The sequence below is a fragment of the Gossypium hirsutum genome, chromosome A03 (assembly GCF_007990345.1).
Source record: "Gossypium hirsutum isolate 1008001.06 chromosome A03, Gossypium_hirsutum_v2.1, whole genome shotgun sequence".
Taxonomy (NCBI): Eukaryota; Viridiplantae; Streptophyta; class Magnoliopsida; order Malvales; family Malvaceae; genus Gossypium; species Gossypium hirsutum.
This window is the reverse complement of record NC_053426.1, coordinates 19357470-19375156: the sequence shown is the minus strand read 5'-3', so window position 1 is coordinate 19375156 and position 17687 is coordinate 19357470. Positions and strand designations below refer to the sequence as shown.

Sequence of the window (17687 nt, the reverse complement as noted above, 5' to 3'; positions counted from 1 at the left end):
ATATTCAGCAACAGTAGGAGTGACTCATTTGACGCCCCTGAATAGTTCAACAACATTCGACCTGAGTTGTTCAGTAACTGACCATCAGTTCCCGGACTCTGATTGGGTCCCAACGACTCTCTTCAGTGCTCAAATCATGGCCTGGGACAATGCGTCGTCCCCAGCTATCAGAGTCTGAGACTCCGTCTCAATAGTGGGAGAACCAACAATCTCATCGGTCTTAAATTGGGCATACTGCCCATAGAGGACGAACGTCCTCGACGGCCCCGCATACTACATCCACGGCTACCATGCGAACTTATTATGACAATCTAACTACAACGTCAAAGTACACAGATTAGTTCACACATCCAGCAGGATGGTTTCACCAGTTCACAACAAAATATTTTACCAATAATAGTTAAGTATCATAATCTTTATAATAGAACAGAAATACTTATAGGGTTAGCGTCGGAGACGCTGTCGTTCACTAATGGTTCAGTGCTTCTATATTAATTCCGATACTAAATTATCACTATGCTATTTTTCTCACACATTATGAGCCCAAACACAGTCTGAGTGTTGACAAACCTAGCTCTGATACTACTAAATGTAACACCCTAAACCTGACTTAGATGTTTAAACCAAGTTCGGAGAGTTACGACATCCATACTAGAATTCTTACCACCATAACATAGTCAAACTAAACCATTCATTACATAATATCCATCATAACAATTATTTAAACATATAATCTGCATAAATACCATAACATCATAGAACATCAACCCCTAGTAGTAATGCTTAAAAGGAAAAAAGAAAAGTTTGATTGAGCTTCTGTGACACTGACCCAATCAAGATTGGGGACCACCTGAAATCCAATCAACAATAAAGTGAGTTGTGAACTCAGTGTATAAAAAGGATTTTAATTCAATAATGTTCACTCATAAAGAAATTCCAAATTCAGAGATTCGGTTGATATATGAGTAATTCCAGTCTAAATTCAGAGTAGATGAGTTACATATATGTATATATGTATATATTGATTTCAATTCAAATACGGTTCAGATCAGATTCAGATGCAATATTCTTATTTCTGTCTGCTACACACCATCTTCGGCCATCCCAAAACACCACTATGGACATTTAATGCCCATCTAACCCTGCACAACTTTTGAATGTTCATTGACACTTTCACATAATCGCAGTTTAGCTGCTAGATTAATATGTGACAAGTGCCAAAATTAGAGTAATACTCATTGTGGCATAGCCACGATTTTAGAACAGACTCTTTCTCCTTTCACAATATCCCAACACATGTCATTGCAAAACACGAATACCCGTAACATATGTTCACTTATTCTAACTCATTATACAATTAAGTAAGATAGTTCAATAACAGAGTCTGTATTATAGTGCACATATAATTATGTTGCTTACAGATCAGTCCTAGTGTATTAGACAGTTCTTATGTAATCAAACTCAATTATTCGTACATTGACAAAACTGATATCAAGGTTAAGTAACATTCTCGTCCTCAAAAGACAGTTCTCGAGCCCAATAACCTGCCACACGGCCTAGTCACACGCTCGTGTGTCGTGGCCGTGTGATTTTTAAGCATAAACAATGAGTTGCACAGCCTGGGTACACGCCCATGTTCCTGCCCATGTGGCTTTTATACGACAAACAGTGAGTTACATGGCCTGGACACATGCCCATGTCTCTGGCCGTATGGTCTCGTTCCACAAACTGTGAGTTACACGGCCCAAACACATGTCCGTGTCCGTTACCCATGTGAACCTTATATTAGCATGGCCATACACGGCCTAGACATACGCCCGTATGACTTTAATTTAGTAAATAGTGAGTTACATGGCCGATCACAGGCCCGTGTGGCCCACACGGCCTAGTCACATACCCGTGTGCTTGGCCGTGTGACGTCAATAGCCACCATTTTTGATAATCCAAAACTTGCAAAATCAAAGTTTCTGGTACGCACCTGATTTTGTTTTGATGGAAAACAACACGGAGATTTCCCGAAACCTAATTAATCATTCAACAACCAATTACAACATCAATTTCAATATTTAGCAAAATCAACCCATCGCTAAGATTATAAAAGATTCGACGCAACCCCAACTCAATTCTCGTACTCACCTCGCATGAAACAGGAAAAATCAGACTAACACGGTGGATTAACGTCTCTTGCAATATCCTTGCCTAAACAAAGTAACCAATCGAATGTTTAACAGAACGTCAAGTAAACGAGCAAAATCCCATTTCGACAAAAAAGTGTTAACACAATGGAAATCACAAATGAAAGGAAATCACAATGGAACTTACACAATATCAACCTTATAGGCAACAAGACTTCCCAATTCACATAAAAATCAATTGCAGAAAGAAGAAAAAAAATAAAAGAAGGAAGAACAGGAAAACAAAGAACAAAAATTTTTAGAAGAAAAAGAAAAAAATAAAAGAACAATAACATTTTCTTAGAATGTTTTAAATTACAACGACCCCTTTCGGAATTCGTAAAAAAATTATTTCCTAATGCGTATGATGGGATTTGAACTCAGAACCAAACAGAATACAGAGAGATGCTTAACCTATGAACCAACAGGCTCATTCTTGACTCCGATTTACCCAGAATTGTACTTAACCACCTAACATATGGATAAGGGTTATTTAAAAAAAAACTTTTAGCAACGTAACTCGAACTTGAGACCTTAAACACAGAAGCAAAGTACAGAACCAGAAATGCAGAAATCTACTTACTGCAGATTCTCAAAATTAATTTCTTAAAATTTTAGGGCGTTACATAAAATAAGAAAACATGGCAACGATTTACATCAAACTTAACAAGAAAATATAAAATTTGGGATTTTTAACTTGGAAAATGATGATCGCTAAAACTAACTAAAAATTCAACTAAGGCAAGCGCACCTATAGAACAGTAGTAAAGTTATGATGAGACCAGAAATATCGTATCCACGAGGACTAAAAGTACTAGTAATTACTATCTTTTTATTATCTAGCCTAACAATTAAGAGAATTTTTAATCTAAAACTAATTATCTAATTAACTAAGATTACGACAGAGATTAAAGTTGGAAAATACTTTTGGAAAACCGATGGAGAAGACAATACCCAAGGAAGAATTCACCTAGACTTCACTTATTACCTCTGAATTAGATGATTTATTTACTTGACTTAACCCGTAGGAATCCCTGATTTATGTTAATATCTATCTCGAGACTAAAAACAACTGACTCTAGGTTGATTAATCGAAATCTCTTTCTAATTAAAACCCTTATTTTCGAATTAACTCGATCTATGGATTCCCTTATTAGATTTGACTCTAATCCGATAGATTTATGTCGTCTTATCTCTAGGATTGCATGCAACTTCGCTTAATTATGAACGATCTACTCTTAAACAGAGACTTTTGCTCCACTGAATAAGCAAATCAAAAACCTGAATTAATATCCTGGAATACTAAAGCAAGGGTTAAATCTCACAATTAAGAATAAGAACAAGTATTTATTATATAATTCAAAGAGTAATAAGATTCGTCTTAGGTTTCATCTCCCTTAGGTATTTAAGAAGTTTAGTTCATAGTAATGGAAAAAATCTAAAAAATTGGAAAACAACAAAACATAAAGAAACCCAAAGAACTTCTAGGAAATTGGATGGAAATCTTCAGTCTTGATGTAGATCCTCCTTCTGATTTAATCCCGATGGCTATTCTTGAGTATTTTCTGCCTTCTATTCTCCGTTTTTTTCCTTCAATCCTCCTCTAGGATGTTTATATAGACTTTAGAATGCCTCAAAACCCTTAAAATTAGCCTTTTCCGAGTAGAATTAGACTTGGGATCGACAGAGGCACGGCCGTGTGCCACGTCCGTGTAAAGGTGCTCCGGCCGTGTGTAATTCTAACTTGGTTTAGTGTCAACACGACCGTGACACATGGGCGTGTGGTATACCCATGTGTCACACACGGGCGTGTGGATCACCCGTGTGGGAGTGCCTAGGCCATGTGCCATGCTGAATTAGGCCCATTTTGTCCGTTTGGCCCGTTTCTTGCTCTTTTCGCCTTCCTATGCTTACCTAAGTGTAAAACATGAATTTAAAGGATTAGAAGCATCGAATTCAATAAAACCAAGGAAAAATCATCCATAAATATGCCAAGTATGGGGTAAAAATATATATATATTACGACTTATCAAATATCCCCACACTTAAGCATTTGCTTGTCCTCAAGCAAAATTCTTTTCAACTTATAATTCTCATCAATAATGTTCGAAATAATCCACAAGTAGTCATACGTTAATAGCTTTAACTATAAGAACATTAAAGTTTCAAACAATCCAAATTGAGCATTTCGATCGTAAAATCATATGTATCCCCCTTTATCAAAGTAATTACCTTTAATTCCAAATCGAGAAGGGTTGACATCCTCACTAAAGATTCACTCAAATCACTCAAACTGTTTAAGGTTTAATAATTAAGCACTCAATAGTCAAACATGAAAGTTATTACCATAGACTTGCATGGAAATCAAATCTCTACCACTATAATGATATGGTACACAAATCAAAAGGTCTTTAATTGGATTGTAATGAGGCTTGGGTTAAAGGTGTGAATAAAGGCTGAAAAAGAAGGTTAGAATCAAGATTAATTTAATAGATTACCAAACTTAGAAAAACAAAGCTAATCACTAAATTACAAACAAGTGCCAGAATTAACACTAACCAAAACTAATGAAGTGAGCTTTTATCTCAATATGATAACTTATCCAAGCTCTTTAGAACAATATGTAATTTGAATGAATGTAAATATATGTTTTTTTAAGGGGAAGAACAAGTATAATAATGAAAAGTACATAATAAGAAATAACTCAGCAACTGGAAAAAATGAACATAGTTAGGTAACTAATGAAATCAAATTTCGATAAAAAAGGGAGTCAATGAGAAGGGAGAGATTCTTAACGAATCAAAAAGGGTTAAGTTGAGGGTTACTATTAAGGGGAAAATCAAGAAATATTAGTTAAGGCTCAAAGGGGTTCACTAGGGGTCAATTATATGGGTAGGCTTTTTGTGGAGTGAATAGGTTAAAACCTAAATGCCTTTATCATTTTAGTATATCAAATCAAAGGTGTGGTCTCAACATGTATAATCAATGCAAGTTCTAGAATAGCAAATCAATGTTGACACATTCATAGTCAATAAAATAAGTGAGCAAGAAAGATATATGCTCTAAAAGGCTCAAAATCTCATGAAAAAATTATGAATATTTGATATCAATCCTGCAAATTCAAAACTTCAAGATAATACCTCAATTCAGGGAAATAACCTAGCAATTTTAATTCTCGAAAGTCAACTTATCATGCTTGATCCTATAATGTCTAAAAGTTTAAACCATCAATGCATAGTTACCTATGATTTAATTCAAAACATATCAATAAAAATTATAAATCAATCAAAATTCATTCTAATAGTAATATGTGAGATTTATTTGAGAACAAGATAAAAATTCAGGGATTTTCTGATAATATTAAATAACCTCCCCACACTTAAGATGTACATTATTCTCAATGTACAAAGATAAATAATGATAATTATAAGCATAATATCAGAAGAGAGGGAGAGAAGAAAAACTGCCCTGAATTTTTGGATGTAATCATAGAAAGAGGGAAATGGGATTAGAGACATTAAAAGTGATGTGTATGTAACATGTAGACAGAGGTGAATGTGGTGGTAGAGGTTGGGTTCCACAATTACAGTGCCCAACGAAGAGGTTATCGTGGTGGTCGGTGTCGTGGTGGCTATGGTCATGGTCGAGCAGGACATGGAAGTCATGGAGGATCGTTTGTTTATTCCTAAGTAGCATCCATCGACTGAACCTTATGAAACTGCGATGCCATCAGTAATGTTTAAGGGATTTATATTGATAGAGTGGTTATGGTTAGTAATAATGAAATAACAAGATAAAAGAAAATTCAAATTATACTAATAAACGTCTTTTAAGAAAATGATAAATAAAGACAAAAAGAAACGCAAAAAATAAAAATAAAAGAAAAATAAAAACAAATTAAAAATTAAATGGACTTAAAAGTCCTCATCGATAGTTGGATCCTGAGGTGGTGGTGCTGAGGCGATATGTGAAAATATTGGCAAATTTGTTGTAGAGTCGCCTCGATGCTGTCGAATCGCTGAGTGCAGTATTGCTCAAAGCGATGAAGGTGGTCAGAAACTTCTGACAATGAAGCAGCTGCATGAACTGGTCAGTGACTCGGTGGTGGCTGAGAAGGTGGGTCCTTCTGAAAAATAGAGATATCGTCAGGAATATCCTCGGTGTCATCCTCATCGGTAGCTAGTACAAGTTGGTACTGAGGAGGGTCGAACCCACGTCGACACTCAATTATTGACATATGAAGCATACTTTGGATGCCCTATGGGGACATCTGGCTAATGAGCGTGAGTGAAGAGGACTGTGTCACTATATTCAGGAGCCCAAAGTATCTCGCTAGACGTGTCACATATCGGCTAAGGCTTATGACTCCCTTTCGATGTCGCTCGGTTTGGTAGCGAAAGGCAAGGGCGATGAAGTAGGTAAGATAAAAAATGTGCCCCTGCCTCATGCTCTACAGGAAGTATGCATCGTGAGTGTTAACAACACCAGTGCTCTCTCGTCTCCTTGCTAATGTATGTGCCAAAAGAGTGTGGAGATATCGTAGAGCTGGAGCTAGAACCGATGCCTTGGAACGGCTGGGGTCATAGATGCATGTAGCAGGCATCATGGCATTCCAACATGATGAAGGCGCATAGTGGATGTGGCGGTGAAGGTGGGGAAAGTTGTCGGCCTCCATGAAATCATCTGCATAGAGTCCCAAGGGAACTCCAAATTCTGGGACACTCAGTTGCTGTACCAGACCGGCAAGGCGAAATTGGACTGTTCTTAGGTCATCGTTCTTTGCCATAACTATCTGTAATTGAAACATCGAGCATAGTTCCAAAGTGAACTCTAGATACGTCAGCTCGATGATGTCAAATAATTGGTTCCATAGAGCGGTGGCTAGGAGGGCCCTAATCGAATTAACTAGGTGGACCTGCTCTAATGCGGTCCAATCGATGCGATGGCCCACACCAAGGGGTCGGGCACGTAGGGTCAGAAATAATTCCTCCTAGAGCCCTGGTGGAAATTGGAGAAATGGATGTCGTATCTCAGCGGTGGGACCCGAGGAGGATGTCGCTCCTTTCTATTATTTAGAGGCAGAAATCGCAGTTTTCTTACTTTTTGGGTTCATCATGGTATCTGCAAAAGTAATCATATGACTCAAATCAACATAGCAATCAAACGAATAAGAACAATCGTCCAAATGTACCTTAATTAGGTTGACGAAATAAGTAAAATCATAACACCTAAAAAAAAGACTAACTAATTGATTACTCATTATATAAGCAACTTATGACTTTACTTAACAAAACACATGGTCCTAAATTCTATATAGTATTTTACTAATGTCCTAAGCTTTTCTTGAATCAATGATGAAGGAGAAATCACAAAAGTAGCAAAGTAATAGTAAAAAAAATAGAGTAATAATGAAGAACTATGAGCAATAATAGTAATAATCAACATAATAGAGATAAGTAAAATAGTAAAAAAGGAGTTAGAGATGCAAAAGAGGAAAACAGAGTGTTGATTGGTGGCAGGATGCGGTGGTGTGCGGCAACGAGTGGTCGTCGGAAGGGAAGGAGAAAAGGGAGGGAAGAAAAGAGAAGGAAAAATAAGAGGAGAAGAAATAGAAAAGAAAAATAGAAAAGAAGAAGTAGGAATAAGAGAAAGGGAGAAGAAATGGGAAAGGAAAATGGAGAAGAAGAAAAGGTTTGAATGAAGAAGATGGAGGAACAGTGAATAGTGAGGTTTTATATGAATGGGGAAAATTAGGGTTAGGTGAAGGAATAATAAAAAAAGGGGGCCACGATCGTGTAAGCCCCATTTTGGGTCACACGGCCGTGGCCCACGCCCGTGTGATAGTTTTCTAGCCCATGTTTTTCGTAAAATCATAGTCAGTGTCGCACACAGTTCTTTGGTCACGCCCGTGTCTCTTGGCCGTATGGGGCGTACGGCCGAGTCGCACCGCCGTGTGCATGTTCATTGGCTTCTCCCACGCTCGTGTTCGGTCCGACACGCTCATGTTTATGACTTGTGCTTGTGGTCTGATAATTTAAGTCAGTATTGTACATGGCCCGTGGACATGCCCATGTGTCTAGGCCGTGTGGCCCACACAGCCGTATCTCACGACCATGTGGTGCTCCCTTCGTTTCTTCCACTCCCGTGGTTAGTCCAAAATGCCCGTGTCTATTAATCAGGATTGCGCACGGCCTTGAAGCATAGCCATGGCATAAGCCTGTGTTCTATTCTAACTTTGTTAGATGTTTCAATCTTTAGGCAAGTTCTCACACGGCCTCAAGCACGCACGTGTTAAAGGCCGTATGGCTCCTACAGCCGTCTCGCACGGCCGTGGTGATTTATCGCAGCCCGTGTCTCTACTGATTTATTTAGGAAATTAAAGTGCAGTTTCACCATGGTCTGGGACACGCCTGTGTTCCTTGGCCATATGGTGCACACGGTCGTGTCGCATAGCCGTGGCTATTTATCACAACCCGTGTGTTATCCTGTCTTGGGAAAAATGTTTGTCCTGTTTTAGTACGGCCATGGCCACGCCCGTATCTCCTGCCCGTGGGGATCCCACGACCTAAAACACGCCCGTGTGCTAGGCCGTGTATGCCAAGAATACCTGCAGTTAGATTGTAAAACAAATGGGAAAAACAAACTAAGTTATTTAGTGGGATTAGTGCTCGTGTGACAGCCCAAAATTGACCCTAGTCGGGAAGTGGTTTCGGGACCGCTAAACCGAGTCACCGAAATGTTCGAATGTGATATTTATGGTCTAGAATATGTAATTATGAATGTGTGAAAATTTCAAGCTTCGATTTAGTCGATTGCATGTGAGTTTTAGTAAATAGGACTTATGTGAGAAAATTTTGAAATGTGATAGGTCAAAGCATAAGGACCTATTAGTGCATGTTGAAAAAGGGGGGACTTGCATGTCAATTTCCCCCTCTATTAGTAGTGGCCGGCCATGACAAGCATGGTAGACCAAGTGTGATGGGCAAGAACATGTCATAAACATGTTGAGTTAGTGTTTCATGGGAAGTATGATAAAATAAGGAGCATGGGCATAAAATAATGAAAGGGAATATGATGAAAACAACAAAAAAAGTGTGTGGTTGTTTCCCCCCCATTACCGTGAGTTAAAGAAAAGAAAAGAAAAATTTTGTTCATCCTTTTTCATCTTCTTTTGGCCGAAAATTCTAAGGAAGGAGGAAGGAGTTCTTGCTTCATGTTTGGTTTGGAAGAGGATTAGGAGGAGGTTTGGCCATACTTGTATCTAGATCAAGGTATGTTTGAGGTTGTGCCATGAGATTCATGCATGTTTTTTTAGTTGCTAGCTTGAGTTCTAATTAGCCCATGGTTCAAATCTTTGCTATGTCATGGGGATGATATTCGGCCTAGGTGGATTTTGTATTAATGCCATTGCATGCTAAATATAAAGCTTGTTAATGATGCATGTGATGGTGGATTGATGATTCTTGAATCTTCTTTTTAGCATTTTTGAGTGAGCACATATGTGCATTGGTTGCTAGATGGAGAAGGATCGGCTAGCAAGTTGTGTGCTAAGGCCGAATATAATTTTTGTATATTAATGAGTAATGCATGTGTTAAATTGATGGAAAGGGAGAGGATGCTTTACTAGTGTATATATGTGTGTATTAGCCAAGTTTTGAACTTGAAACAAAATGGTGTTTAGTCAATACAAGTGACCATACTTGTAGAAAGTATTAAGTGTTGCAATCGGCCCCAACATAGACATGCATATTCGGCCATAGGAAGGAGATTGGTGTTGCATGTATTCGATCAGAGGCAAGCATATTGATGCTTTTGTCTTGGCTTAGAAAATTCGGCCAAGGGGGAAAATTAGCCAAAATGTTGAGTTTGATTCATGATTCCGTACATATGTGACTTTAATGTCTAATGTATAAATATGGGCTAAGTGCCTTGTGTTCCTCTTTTCGATGCTCAAATGATTAAATCAATTTATTTGTTTAATTAAGCTCAAGAGCAAAGGGGAACTAAATCCGATAAAGGGGAGGAAAAAGTGGTCGAATAGCTATCGGAATCGTTCGACAACATTCGAGGTAAGTGCTTGAGTAAAAGAGCTTAAATTATGATTTGATTAGATCATGTTTTATGCAAATCAAAATCATGCTCTTTGTGTGTGGCTATTGAGCCGAAATTGCAAGAATGATAAGTGTCTTGTGTTCGAGTTTTGCTAACGAAAATGAAATACGAATGTGCCATGATTTATTGTTAAATGTGCATGGTTATTTGAATGATGTCCGGGCTAAGTCCCGAAGGCTTTGTGCTAAGTGACCATATCCGGACTAAGATCCGAAGGCATTTGTGCGAGATACTAATTCCGGGCTAAGCCCGAAGGCATTTGTGCGAGTTACTAAATCCGGGTTAAGTCCCGAAGGCATTTGTGCGAGTTACTATAACCAGGCTATGTCCCGAAGGCATTTGAACGAGTAGCTATATCCGGTTAAATTCCGAAGGTACGTGATTTGGGAATGAATGATCTTGCTGTAAAAATTTCAGTTAATACGCTTGAAACATCCCAACATTAAGGTATGTTTCGTATGTGCTTTGAATTAGTTGAGCCCTTACAAATAAGTATTCGCTCAGTTGATAAATGAGCTACCGGCCTTTGGCTAAGTTGATCTTTGTGTATGAATAAAAGGGTTGGTAATGTGAAGTAAGTATGATATTGAAAAATTGTGCATGTGAAATTATCCGTTTAGCTACATGAATGCTATACTTTTGTTGTGCTGGAATCCCTTGCTCAAAACTTACTAAGCATAAATTGCTTACTCCGTCTCCTTGATTCTCTGTTTTATAGATTTTGGTTCCCCAGCTATCAGACTCGGGATTTTGAAGTCGAAGTCGCCCACACTATCAAAGCCCCCCTTTTGGTACAATTTTGGTTGAACTTCGAAATGGCATGTATAGGACTACCCTTTTTGTTGGGGGTCATGGACCCTTTGGACTTGTATAATTTTGGATAGCCATGCGAAAATGGCTTATATATGTTTGAGTATAATGTTATAATCATTTGGTATGGATATGATTATTGAGAGGTGTGGATATGCTTAACAAGGATTGGCCATGGGAATGGTTAATCACTATCATAAATTGTGCTATTTATGCTAAAAGGGCTAGTTGAATCATGGAAACTATGAAATAGGTAAAGTCTACCTTAAAGGTAGATGCTGACAGCAGCAGTGATGTATATTTGGAAAATCACTAAAAATAGTAGGAATGGAATTAAATAGTGAATAAATTATGTAAACTAACCTTGATGAATCTATTTTCATAGGAAAGTAACGAAACGATCATATGGACAGTATGTTAAGAGATATTCAGGTTCTCGTAAGACAGGGCCAGAACGGTTTCTGGATTCCCTGTTTCGACTTTGGAAATTCATTATAAATTAACCAGAGATAATTAGGAGTCATTCCATATATGTATAGATTCCTATTTTAGTCTAGTTTCTATAGAAACAAACGACATCAGTATTGAAGCCCTGTACAGGGAGATATCCAAGTCGTAATGCACAAAGGTCAGTGTAGTCAATCCCTGTAACATGGGAGACTTTGACTAATAAAATGTACTAATTGGCCCAACCAAAAATTCTAGAAAAAATATGTAGATGGGAATATGAGTCTAGTTTTGGGGAAAATTTACAGAACTGGATTCCGAGTTTCTGAACTCAAGATATGATTTTTTAGCGACTAGTACGCAGATTGGTAGTGTCTGGAAAATTTTTTTATAAGTGGTTTAAAGTCTGTTAACACCTCGTGTTCGACTCCGGTGACGGTCTCGGGTTCGGGGTGTTACAGCTCGAGTTGCCTCTCGAGAAGCGCTTATTTAGAGTCTAAGCTCGACTTTACCTTGTGGGACTGTTAGGCGGGTTCACAGAGTCGTAGCTCCTCTCTATTGTCTTTAAAATCCTCACTGTTATAAAGTTTAAGATGATGTCCATTTACCTTGAAAGTGCCTTGGGTTGGGTGACTTACCTCTACTGTGCCATATGGAAAGATAGTTTGGACTACAAATGGACCTGACCATCGTGATTTAAGCTTCCTAGGAAACAATTTGAGCCTTGATTTGTATAACAGGACAAGATCTCCAACCTCAAATTGCTTGTGGTTTTTTAAACGAGCATCATGGTGGCGCTTCGTTGCTTCCTTGTATAATCGTGAGTTCTCATAGACATTAGCTCGCCGTTCATCTAGCTCATTCAACTGCATCAATCTCTTTTCACTTGCGAGTTTGGGATCAAAGTTCAAAAATTTTATAGCCTAGAATGCTTTATGTTCTAGTTCAAATTGTAAATGAAAACTCTTCCCATAAACATGTCTGTAAGGAGATGTTCCTATGAGGGTCTTAAAAGCGGTTCTATAGGCCCATAAAGCATATTCTATTTTCTTTGCCCAATCCTTCCTATTTGACTCTACAGTCTTTTCTAGGATGCATTTAAGCTCTCAGTTAGCGACTTCGACTTGTCCATTAGTTTGAGGATGGTAAGGGATAGCTATTCTATGGTAAACTCCATATTTCTTAAGGGTTTTATCAAATTGAGCATTACAGAAATGAGTGCCCCTATCACTGATAATTTCTCTAGGTGCTCCAAATTGAGAGAAAAGTTTCTTAAGGAACTTCACCACTACTCTAGCATCATTAGTAGGTAATGCTTGGGCTTCCACCCATTTAGACATATAATCAACGGCTTCTAAGATATACTTATTTACAAATGAGCTAGGGAATGGACCCATGAAGTCAATTCCCTATACATCAAATATTTCATATGAAAGCGTGTACGTTTGAGGCATTTCGTCATGTTTAGAGATATTACCCGTTCGTTGGCATTTATCACAAGAAGTAACATACCTGTTGGCGTCTTTGAATAATGTGGGTCAATAAAAACCTGATTTGAGTGTTTTATGTGGGGTTCTAGTCCCACTGTAATGTCCTTCAGTCAGTCTTGAGTGGCAATGTTCTAAGATTCTAATCACTTCTGTCTTTGTAACGCATCTTCTAATGACTTGGTTTGCACATATACGAAAAAGAAAAGGTTCCTCCCAAAAATAGTTTTTCACATTAGTGAAGAATCGCTTCTTTTACTGATGTGTCAACCCTTTTGGTATAACGTTAGTAGCTAAATAATTTGCAATGTCTACAAACCAAGGTTCTTTAGAGTCAAATATAGCAAAGAGTTGTTCTTCAGGGAATGATTCATTTATCTCCTGTTCTGATTCATTTATCTCCTGTTCGTGAAGTCCATTGAGATGTGGGTTTTCTAATCTAGACAGATGATCTGCTACAAGATTTTCTGCTCCTTTCTTATCTTGAATTTCTAAATTAAATTTCTGCAACAGTAAAATCCATCTTATTAGTCGAGATTTTGTATCTGTTTTAGTAAGGAGGTATCGAAGAGCTGAATGGTCAATGTAGGCAAAAAATTTAGATAATATTAAATATGGTCTAAATTTATCAAATGCAAAAACCACAACCAACAATTCTTTCTCAGTCGTAGTATAATTTTCTTGTGTGGCTGTTAAAGTTTTACTAGCATAATAGATCGGTTGAAAGTGCTTGTCTATCCTCTGTCCAAGAACCGCACCTACTGCAAAGTCACCCGCATTGCGCATTAGTTCAAAGGGTAAATTCCAATCAGGTGCAACTACAATTGGGGCATTAATTCATTTATCTTTAAGAGTATTAAATGCTTCTAAACATTCTTGACTGAAATTGAAAGGCACATCTTTTTCTAGTAAATTTGTTAGAGGCTTAGCTATTTTAGAAAAATCTTTAATAAATCTTCTATAAAATCCAGCATGTCCTAAAAAACTTCGAATAGCCTTAACTGAATTAGGAGGAGGTAGTTTCTCAATAGTTTCAAATTTTTCTTTATCAACATCGATTCCCTTGCAAGAAATTTTATGGCCTAACACAATTCCCTCACAACCCATGAAGTGACATTTTTCCCAATTCAGTACAAGATTTGTTTCTTCACATCTCCTTAGAACTCATTTTAAATTTTTAAGGAAAAGATGGAAAAAGTTACCGACTACCGAAAAGTTATCCAGAAATACCTCCATAATGTCTTCCACGAGTTCATCAAAAATGACCAATATGCATCGCTGAAAAGTAGCAGGAGTATTACATAATCCAAAAGGCATTCGTCGATAAGCAAACGTATCATATGGACAGGTAAATGTCATTTTTTCTTAGTCCTCAGGAGCTATTTCGATTTGGAAATAAGTAGAGAGTCCATCTAGGAAACAATAATACATATGTCCAGATAATCTTTCCAACATTTGATTAATGAATGGTAAGGGAAGGTGATCTTTTCTTGTAGCATCGTTCAATTTCCTATAGTCAATGCAAACTCTCCATCTTGTGATTGTTCGCGTTGGAATTAATTCATTCTTCTCATTGGCCACAACAATCATGCCTCCTTTCTTAGGAACAACCTGCACAGGACTCACCCAAGAACTGTCAGAAATAGGATAAATAATTCCAGCATCTAGAAGTTTAATTACCTCAGCTTTTACAACTTCTTTCATGTTAGGATTCAATCGTCTTTGAGCTTGCACACATGGTTTGTATTCATCTTCCTTTAAAATTTTGTGTGTGCAAAAAGAAGGGTTGATCTCTCTTATGTCAGAAATTTTCCAAGCTATGGCTCTTTTGTGCTCTTTTAATACTTGGAGTAACTCGTCTTTTTCGGTTGACTATAAATCTGAAGCAATAATCATTGGTAATGTGGAATTATTTCCAAGAAACGCATATTCTAAGTGATCTCGTAGTTGCTTTAATTTCAACTTAGGCAGTTCTTCAACAGAGGGCCTTAATTTTAATTCATTGTTTACCTCAATACCCTCGTAGTTCTTTTGTCTCAGTGAAGGCTCATTGGAATTTAGTTCAGCTTTTATCTTACCTATCGCAGAATCAACATCATTTACCTCCTCTCCTTGGGCAAGACACAGTTTCAACGTGTCCTTATGTACGATTTCCTGTAAAGAATCTTGAGTAGCATGATCAATAGAGTCAATAAAATAACATGAGTCATCCTGTTCCCTAGAAAATCTCAAGGCATCATAAAATTTTAAAATAATCTCTTCGTCACCTACCCTAAGCACAAGTTTACCATCACCCACATCAATAACAACCCTAGAAGTGGCTAAAAATTGACGACCTAAAATTAAAGGCACCTCAACATCCTCATCCATGTCAAGCACAACAGAATCAATAGGGAATATAAATTTATCTACTTTTATAAGTACATCCTCTATAATACCCCTAGGATATTTAACATATCTGTCAGCTAGTTGAACACTCATCCTAGTAAGTTGTGGTTCCCCAAGGTGAAGTTGCTTGAACATTTTGTAGGGCATCAGATTAATGCAAGCGCCTAAATCAGCAAGCGCCTTCTCAACATTTAAACTACCAATTAAGTAGGGAATAGTAAAACTTCCTGGATCTTTCAGTTTGGTTGGTAGTTTATTTTGGAGTATGGCCGAGCACTCCTCGTTGAGTTTCACTGTAGATAATTGTTCAAACTTTCTTTTATTTGTTAAAAGCTCCTTAAAAAATTTTGCATATGTAGGCATCTACGAAATAGCTTCAACAAAAGGTAAGTTAATATGTAATTGTTTAAAAAGTTCAAGAAATTTACCGAATTGAGTATCCATGCGGTCTTTCTTCAACTTTGCTAGGTACGAGATTGGTGGTTTATATTCCCTCAACACCTGTTTTTCATTATTTTTGGGTTTTTCCTCCTCATCTTCTTTCCTGATAGCTTCTGGTGGTAGTTCCTTTTTAGATTCAGCTAACACTCTCCTCCTTAATGTAACTGCTTTCACATGCTCTTTTGGATTGAGTTCGGTGTTACTAGGTAAACTTCTTGGGGGTCTTTCTGAAATAATCTTCGCCAGCTGTCCTGTTTGATTCTCGAGCCCTTAAATTGATGCTTGCTGGTTTTTAAGTATAGTTTCAAGGTTCTAAAAATGAGTCTCCGCTACTGAAATAAATTTTGTCATCATCTTCTTAAGGTTCAGTTTTTCTCTTACTGGTATGGTTGTTGTTGGAAGCCTAGAGGGGGTGGTGGTCTTTGATTTCCTTGGCCTCCTCATGAGAAATTTGGGTGGTTCCTCCAACCTACATTGTAAGTGTTACTATAATGATTATTTTGAGGTCGATGATTATTACCCATATAATTCATTTTCTCTTTTTCCATGTTAGGGCCGTAGGATGGATATTCTAAATTGCTCGTTCCACCTCCATTTGCATCGCACTACATTACTGGATGAACCTATGAAGAACCAAGTAAAACCATCAATTTTTCTATTCAAAAGTTCTACTTGATTGGAAAGCATAGTAACTGAATCAACGTTAAAAATGCCTGCTGCTTTCGTTGGTTTTATCCTCATGACTTGCCATTGATAATTATTTAGTGATATCTCTTCTATGAACTCATAAGCCTCTTCAAGTGTCTTATTAATGATAGTTCCACCAGCAGCTGCGTCAATCATTTGTCTAGTCAAGGGATTCAAACCATTGTGAAAAGTTTGAACTTGTAGCCAAAGAGGTAACCCATGGTGAGGGCACCTTTTCAATAGATCTTTGTATCTCTCCCATCATAAAGTGCTTCTAAATCCATCTGCACAAAAGAAGAGATATCATTCCTTAATTTAGCTGTTTTATCCGGCGAAAAATATTTAAACAAAAATTTTTCGGTCATTTGTTCCCAAGTGTTGATTGACCCTCGCGGTAACGAGTTCAACCACTATTTAGCCTTATTCCTCAATGAGAATGGAAACAACCGAAGGCGAATGGCATCGTCAGAAATGCCATTGATCTTAAAGGTGTCACAAAATTCTAGGAAATTTGCTAAATGCGTGTTTGGATCCTCGTCTTGCAAACCATCAAACTGAACAAACTGTTGTATCATTTGAATCGTGTTAGGTTTAAGTTCAAAATTATTTGCAACAACAGCAGGTCTAACTATACTCGATTCAGTTCATGTTAAAGTAGGTTTAGCATAATCATACATAGTACAAGGAACAAGATTCTGATTTACTGGATTTGCAGCAACCACAAGAGGTAACGGATTATTCTGATTATGAGCCATCTCCTTGGTTGTGGTATGGATATCGGCCTCTCGCTCTTCCTCTATGTATTGTAGGCTTCGCCTTATTTCTCTTCAGTTTTTACGAGCTGTACTTTTGATTTCGCTATAAAAAAGTAGAGGTACTGATGGGTTTCTTCTAGTCATAAACTATAAAAACCCGCTAGAAGTAGAGAAAAGAAAATTTAGTAAATAAAGAAAAACAAAATTAAATTGCAATAAAAATAAAAATGGCTAAAATAATAAAAATTAAGTGTTCCTAATATCTTAGTCCCCGGCAACGACGCCAAAAACTTGATGATCGCTAAAACTAACTAAAAATTTGACTAAGGCAAGTGCACCTATTGAACGGTAGTAAAGTTATGGTGAGACCGGAAATATCATATCCA

General features: G+C 37.5%; 1 non-coding gene across 1 annotated transcript; it reads left to right on the top strand.

The window, feature by feature from the left end:
- The first annotated feature begins 16760 nt into the window (after positions 1-16760).
- LOC121225195 (small nucleolar RNA R71) lies at positions 16761-16863 on the top strand. The gene has a single exon (XR_005923114.1). It is a non-coding gene; the product is annotated as a small nucleolar RNA R71 (small nucleolar RNA).
- The last annotated feature ends 824 nt before the right edge of the window (positions 16864-17687 follow it).